The 7960-nt window shown below is 34.1% G+C and overlaps 1 long non-coding RNA gene across 1 annotated transcript; it reads left to right on the top strand.

The window, feature by feature from the left end:
* The first annotated feature begins 1076 nt into the window (after positions 1-1076).
* LOC144371645 (uncharacterized) lies at positions 1077-7679 on the top strand. The gene is made up of 3 exons (XR_013431597.1): positions 1077-1299; positions 4518-4606; positions 7593-7679. It is a non-coding gene; the product is annotated as an uncharacterized LOC144371645 (long non-coding RNA).
* The last annotated feature ends 281 nt before the right edge of the window (positions 7680-7960 follow it).

The following is a 7960-nucleotide window of genomic DNA, read 5'->3' as shown; positions in this document are numbered from 1 at the left end:
TCTCTCTCTCACACATAGACCTACTTTTCTTGCATGTTTTCTTCCTCTTTCCCTTCTGCACCATTTTGTGATATAGCATGAAGACTCTACCAGAAATCATGCAGGTGCTGGCACCATAATATTAGACTTATCCCCCTCCAGGACTGTAAGTTTAAATAAATCTATTTATACCTTATAAAATGGTCATCTTTTTCAATTGTAAACATAAAATTATAACCTAGATTTCAAAATACAAATTAATGAGGGTAGGGTTTTTTGTTTGTTTTGGTTTGGTTTTATGTATTATGGATTGAACCCAAGGGCACTTAACTACTGAGCTACATCTCCAGCCTTTTTTTTAATATTTATTTTTTAGTTGTAGTTGGACACAATACCTTTATTTAATTTAATTATTTTATGTCGTGCTTAGGATCAGGGCCTCACACATGCTAGGTGAATGCTCTACCACTGAACTACAACCCGAGCCCCATCTTCAGCTCTTTATATTTTTTATTTTGAGTTGCTCAGGGCCTCACTAAGTTGCTGAGGCTGGTCTTGCACTCGTGATCCTTCTGCCTCAGCCTCCCAAGCTACTAGGATTACAGGTGTGCGCCACTTCAAAATACAAATCAATGAGAGTAGATTTTTATGGAATAATATATCTTTGGGAAAGATAACTTGATATTTGTGGATGGCAATTGGGTACAGTGAAAAAACCAGTGGATTCATATCAAAGACTCAACTGGAACTACAGCACTCATTGGATATATAAATTTGGGTAAAGTATTTAAATTGCATTATTTTGAAGATCACTTTCTCAACATAAAATAAGGACAATAGTATTTAATAAGATTTTGTGAAGACTAAATTGGACCACATATGAAAGTTCTTTATAAATAGAATTGAACTTTACAATTGTTACATGCTAATATTAATATTATTTGTCTTAATTTTCTCTCACTGTGATTTCTGACACATGCCGTATATAAAGAGTGCATCCCACACAAGCTGATTTACTTCTCAGCTCAGTGGCAGTTAATCCCTCAAATTTGAATCACTGCAGAGCCTGATTCAGTCATTAAAATGACTGATCTGAATCAAGGTGTCTTCTCGCTAGTTGTTGCTTTCATCTTAACAAGCAATTAAGATCAATTATGTAGTCATCTATTTGATTGTTTGACAACTGAGACTTTCTGTAGCTAAAATAATTGCCTCAGCTGTGTTTTTGGTCAATCCTACATAATCTCCAACATCATTTTAATGATTTCTTTCTTCTGAAGACATTTTAAACTGCACATGATTAAAATAACAACACACAAGGTAAGGAAAAGTTTACATTATATTCTACAATGTGTGTGTGTGTGTCCTGAGGAAATAGAAGATGCACCTTATATCAACAAGCATGTTCCAGAGGCATAAAGAAAGCTATCACATGAAGTAGAGGTCTTTAAAGGGTAGGGGAAAATGTATTATTGGATAGTCAATAATCAAGATCAAGCAAAGATATGATCAAACCTGTGAGTTGATTATTGCTATCAATTAGGATAGGATTTGAAGGAGTTAATGAGTCAGAATTGAAAATGAGGTCTGTGAAATTGACATTAAAGAGAACTAAAGTTTTATCTTGTGTGACATTCATAGTGATTACCAAGTTTATAAGACCCTGGCTCCAAAGAAAGCTGTAGCACAAATGAAAAACTTCAGGCTTTACTGCTTCTTTTACAGAAATAAATACTTTATGCATCTGTGTCATTCTTCAAATTCCCTCTGCCTTTATATGGACTTCTGACATCTCAGGATAGCTTTACCCCTTGGACTATGATCTATAATTTTGTCTTCCTCCCCTTCCCACTTTTGGCCATACTATTCATTTATTTTACCTTGTTTATTATGAAGAATTTTTAACATAACACAAATATGGACAGATAAGCATAATAAACTCTTAGGTATCCATTCCCTAGCCCTGAACACCATGAATCCATGGCAAATCCTGCCTCATCTATATCCCATATACTTCCCCTTCCCATCTGTAAAGTTTTCAGTTTGTATAATTAAAAGATATACTTTTAAAAACCCCTTAACTATAATGCACTAATAAAACCCAATAACAGTACTATTTTTGCACTTAAAATATAAATAGTTTATGCCATCAAATATCCAGTTAGTGTTCAAAATTACAACTGATTCATATTGAGTATTTTACCTTTCATTTAATAAAGAGCTAAATAACACCTGTATACTATCCAAATAGATAGGCATTTCATACTCTTTTCATCTGCGTAGTTTGTCTCTATTTTCCTCCAGTTCCCTTACCTTTCAATGATAAAAATAGTTAATACTTAAAAAGGCCATGACCTTCTAATTTGACTTCTGTGACTTCTGATCCTTACAAAAGGTACTGCAAATTTGGCACTTTCCCTCATTATCTGTTGCCCAGAACTGTTTCAAACATGGGGGTCTGACTACAAATTCTTTATTCATACCAGGTTAACATAAACCTTCCCATTTCATCCCAAGGGCACATAAATATACCAACATTCACATTTTTACTGCTCAGTGCCCTTGCCATGCAGTTTTCTCTTGCAGTCATGCTTTTCAGTAGACAACAGAGGAAGCTAATGCATTTCTTAAAATAAACTAATCCCTGTCAATAGTGTTAATGAGAATTTAGATATGGAGTGGTACTGACCAAGCACCATTATGGATTAATTACTAAAAAGTCAAGACAAACTCACCTCATTTCATAATTTTGACAGGGTCCATTTTTTCACAGAAGGGTGGATGAGGGCTGAAGAGCACAGAAAGAAAGTATAAACTTCATTAAGAGATTTTATAAAATCTCTCACAATATCCTTGTAATAGCAATGGAGAATCAGAGTTCTAATATTAGTAAAATTATGTAAAATTAAAGAGCCAAGTATAGTTAATTTAAAAATATTTAAAATATCAATACTGAACATGAATACAGTGCCAAATGTTCATCCTGTATTCAGAAACTGGAAAAGAGAAAGAGACTAGAGCATGACAAAGTTTTGGCAAAGAGGGTACGGGTTATAAAAGGCCTAGACCAAAATTTTTTACCCGTTCTAATATGAGTGTTGACTGTTTTCCGATGATATTCTCTTAAAGGCTTTTTGACTCAAAATAAAGTACATAAATTGCTCAGAGCATCCTTAGTTTGATGGGCGTGGTACTTCAAAGCAGAAGTTTCCTCAAGGGACAAGGATCTGCTGTCTCATATATGAGAAAACATAATTTGAGATGTCAACATATCATATAACAGCATATAACATAATATATAAATAATAACTTGCTGAGACATTATGGTACAATGACTATAGAAAGAGGATAGAAATTACATTACCTGGGTTTATAGCCTATCCCTGCCACTCATTAGTTGTGTGACTTTGGGAATGGTATTTAACTTCTTCACTTAGTACCCTAATCAGCAAAGTGGAGATCTTAATACTAGTACTTAACTCATATGGTTATAGGGAAGTTAATCAAATTGTTAATAAAAATGTTCAAAATAATGTTACTACACAAAAGCGCTGCATAAGTTTAACGAAGGATTACTAAAAGCCACATTACATGTGGCTCAGCATGGTGGCCACACCTGTAATTCCAGTGGCTCCCGAGGCTGAGGCAGGAGGATCAGGAGGATCACAAGTTCAAAGCCAGCCTCAGCGACTTAGGGAGGTGTCATGGAGAGGGTGTAACCCAGAAAAACAAGGCTGGAGGATCCAGAAATTGAAAGAAGATGTGAGGCACGGTAGAAATATTGGTCATCCTTTATTCAGGGGGCAGACATACCCATTAGTCAGCTTCTCGCCCCCCCCCCCCAGCCGTTTTTTTTCTTTTTAAAATTTATTTTTTACATAAATGACAATAGTGGCATTGTGATGCAAAAAATAAAAAAAAAGAACTCCCAGTCTTTTTCATAGGCCCTTTTTATATACAGCTCTAACAAAGAAGACACACTGCCAACAGGTTATGTAAGAGCTGGGGTGCTTATAAAATTAATGTTTATGACCTTGAGCCTATATGGTGAATCACAGTGTTTCTGACCTTGACTAATCATAACATACCTAGTTCCTAGACCTGGTTACACACTGAAAACATAACATAGCCCACCAGCCTCAGCAAAGGAGCCTAACTACAGCCATTTTGGCGCCAGCCCCAACATGAGGCCTTAAGCAACTTAGTGAGACCCTATCTCAAAATAAAATTAAAATGGGCGGGTTCAGTGATTAAGCACCTTTGAGTTCAATCCCCAGTTACCTCCCACCAAAAGAAGATGTGGATACAATTTTGTTGAGAAACAATTCTCCATGGATCTGATATTTTCCATATATATTGCAAACAAATGTGTGCTTGTTCAGGGCTATTTTTTTCTAAAATATTTTCAGAGTGAACAAATTTGAAAGATAAAGTTTCTTTTTTAGAAAAATGTCAGACAGGTTTATTGTCAAATTTCAGAGAACTGACTACTCTAAAATAATACTCCTCTCTTGTAATCCAACCTACTTTGTGCATAGGTGGTGTCTAGTCCTCTTCACATTCCCCTTTTTGAATTGGATTTCAAGGAACCTTTGCAAATGCTGATATTCTAGTTACTGCTGTTAATGTAAGTATTAAACCAAAGTTTGTCTTTGATCCACAAGTCTCATGTCTTTTAACAACATCTATTACACAAATAACAGGCTAACTTGTTGGCTTCTGAGTCAGATAAAATCTTGTGCCCTTTACAGTATGCAGCAGTTTAAAAAAAATTGAATCATGGCTTACTAGGTTCAAATTTTAATGTCAATATAATCTTCAGATTGAGTATATTGTAGATAATTTGTATAACCCTTATTCTTACCTGAATGATTTAAAGTGAATGAGACCATAATGCAATTAAGAGTCTAAGTTAAGAAGAATCTCAAAGGATTTTCAGTTCAGATTTTAGTACAGTTCTGGCTAATTGGATCTAGTCCTTAGAAGTGGTTTTAATCATCCAGGGATGGGAAGTGCATTGTCATATGAAATAGGTCAATTCTATTGATCTAAAATCTAGAATAAAATGTAACAACAAAAAAATCTTTTATGCTTTCCATTTCTATAACATTTATTCTGGTGTATTTATTTCCTTTATTATTATTGAACCATCTAACAATAAAATCACAGGTATAATAAAATAGTCACAAAGCAAAATATGTGGTATGGTATACGATGTAAATCAAAGTGGATTTTTTTAATCTGAAAAAATAACAAAGAACATATGAAATTTAATCTGTTATCATATAATGAAAAGTGATGAATTAAATTATATGTCCAGTTCTTCTATTAAACCATATTTTACCACATATCTTTGAATTTAGCTTGATCTTAGAAGGTTAAAAAGCTGAATGCCTGATTCAACATAGTTTCTGACATCCTTGAAATTCTGGTAAGTTTGATGATCACAAGAAATCTCCAGAAAATCTAATCATCTAAGATTTGTTCATAATATAGCCTCTTAGTTTGATTTTTATTAATATCTAAACATTTACTTTCACAAAGAGGTAATGATTAAAAATTTAATTTGAACTGGATTTAATATTATTTATGTTTTGATATTCTATCAGACAGCTGAGGTATTATCACTATGAAAATAAGTGTAATAATTTATATAAATAATTACATAATTGCAAAAAATGAAATACATTTGAAAGCTAATACAAATACTAAGTGTGCATTAACTAGACAATTTGAGAAGAAAATTATAACCCTCTTAAGACAGCAAATGTTTATGACAATTTACATAATAAAGGAAGACAGAATAATGGTGACTACATTATAAAATAACAATTAAATTTATAGAGATTTTGGCATACAAGGGTTAATAGCATTAAGTAAAATAAGATTGAAGAACTGTATTTATCAGTTAACTATTTTATTTCATTAGACTATGAAGTATTCAAGAGAAAAAGTCCTTTTTGTGAAATATTCAAGTCTTCAAAAGTGAATTAAAGGGCTGGGGTTGTGGCTCAAAAGTGGAGTGCTTGCCTAGCACATGCAAGGCCTGGGTTCGATCATAAGCACCACATAAAAACAAATAAAATAAAGGTATTCTATACAACTAAAAATAAATATTAAAAAAGTGAATTAAATACAGTGTTATGGTTAGAATGATAGTATCCTCTCTCAAATTCATGTTGAAACTTAATCCCCAATACAATAATATTATGAGGTGTGACCTTTGGAAGGTGACTAAACTATGAGGGCAGAGCCCTTGTGAATGGAATTAGCACCTGTTATGGTTTGGATGTTTTTTGTCCCCTAAGATTCATATGTTGGAGGCTTGATTTACAGAGTAGTAATTTTGAGAGGTGGTAGGACCTTTCCCAGTTGGGGTCTAGAGGGAAGTCTTTAGGCAATTGAAGGTGCTGGCCTCAAAAGGGAATGCTGGTCTCTTGAAGTGAGTTTTCATGAAAATAGTTTTTATAGAATCCTGATCCTAACCCTGAGTTACTCTCTGCTTCCTGCTTCACCATGTGATCCTTCCTCTTGCATAAGTTCTACCATCCATTCTGGGGATCTCAATAGAGTCTGTGTCATGCTTTTTGGACTTTCAGCTTCTAAAACAGTAAGCTAAATAAACCTTTTTTTCTTTGTAAAATAAACAACTTTAAATATTTAATTATAGTAACAAAACAAACTAATACAGATAATCAGTATCAAGAGTGGGATCATTTCTGTAACTATATCTAAATATATGTAGGCAGATTTGGAATTGGGTTTCTGGCAGAAGTTGAAAGGGTTTAGAGGAACAAACTATAAAAAACTTAAAATGCTATAAGCAGAGTATTATGGGCATTTATGGTGAGGGTTCAAAAGATGGGAAAGGGACCAGGTACAGTGGCACATGCCTGTAATCCCAGCAACTTGAGAGGCTGTGGTAGATGGATCCAAGTTCAAGACCAGCCTCAGCAATTTAACAAGGCCCTAAGCAACTTAACAAGACCTTGCCTCAACAACAACAGCAACAACAAAAATAAAATGGAGGGGGATGCTGGGAATATGGCTAGGTTCAATACCTGGTACAAAAAAAATGGGATAGAGGATTAGCCTCAGATGGAAATGGGGATTCTACTAGAAATTAGATAATCACAATCCTGGCTAAACTACTCCGAAGAACTTGGCTGCATTCTGTCACTACCCTAAGACTTTGTGCAAGGCTAAAATTAAGAATGATGGACTAGTTTATTTGGTGAAAATTTCAACCCAATAAAGCATTCAGGCTGTGGCCTGTGTATCATTAGCTGCTTTTGGTCAGATTTATAGAGAAATTTGAGAGCAAAATGAATCAGAATAGAAAGATTTGGAATATTCACAACTTGGGCAAGGTTTCTGTTGGTTGATGGTGATGTTGGGTTATATTATATTCTTCATGATTTTTCTGTCCAGTTGTTATATAACTTGTTGAGAGAGAGGTTTTGAAATGTTCAAGTAAAATCGTTTATTTGTTTATTTTTAAAGTGTTATTGGTTTTATGAGTTTTTGCTTCATGTGCTTTCTTATATTTTAGAGTTTTTTTTAAAGAGAGAGTGAGAGAGGAGAGAGAGAATTTTTAATGTTTTATTGTTTAGTTCTCGGGGGACACAACATCTTTGTTGGTATGTGGTGCTGAGGATCGAACCCGGGCCGCACGCATGTCAGGTGAGCACGCTACCGCTTGAGCCACATCCCCAGCCCCCTATTTTAGAGTTTTTAATGTGTGGGTATTTAATAATGTTGTGTCTTCTTAGAGGAGTGACTCTTCTATCATTATTTAACAATACTGTTTGTTGTTGCTCATTTTCTTTGCTCGGAATCTGCTATATTTGTTCATAATATATGCACTCATTCTTTCTTTTGATTAATGTTCACATAGTATATAATTTTTAGTCCTTTCTTTTTGGTCTACCTATATAACTATATTTAAAGTTAATTTCCTGCACACTGCATATAATTTGGC

This window comes from Ictidomys tridecemlineatus, chromosome X, assembly GCF_052094955.1.
Source record: "Ictidomys tridecemlineatus isolate mIctTri1 chromosome X, mIctTri1.hap1, whole genome shotgun sequence".
NCBI classification, from domain to species: domain Eukaryota; kingdom Metazoa; phylum Chordata; class Mammalia; order Rodentia; family Sciuridae; genus Ictidomys; species Ictidomys tridecemlineatus.
This window is presented reverse-complemented; position numbering and strand designations above follow the sequence as displayed.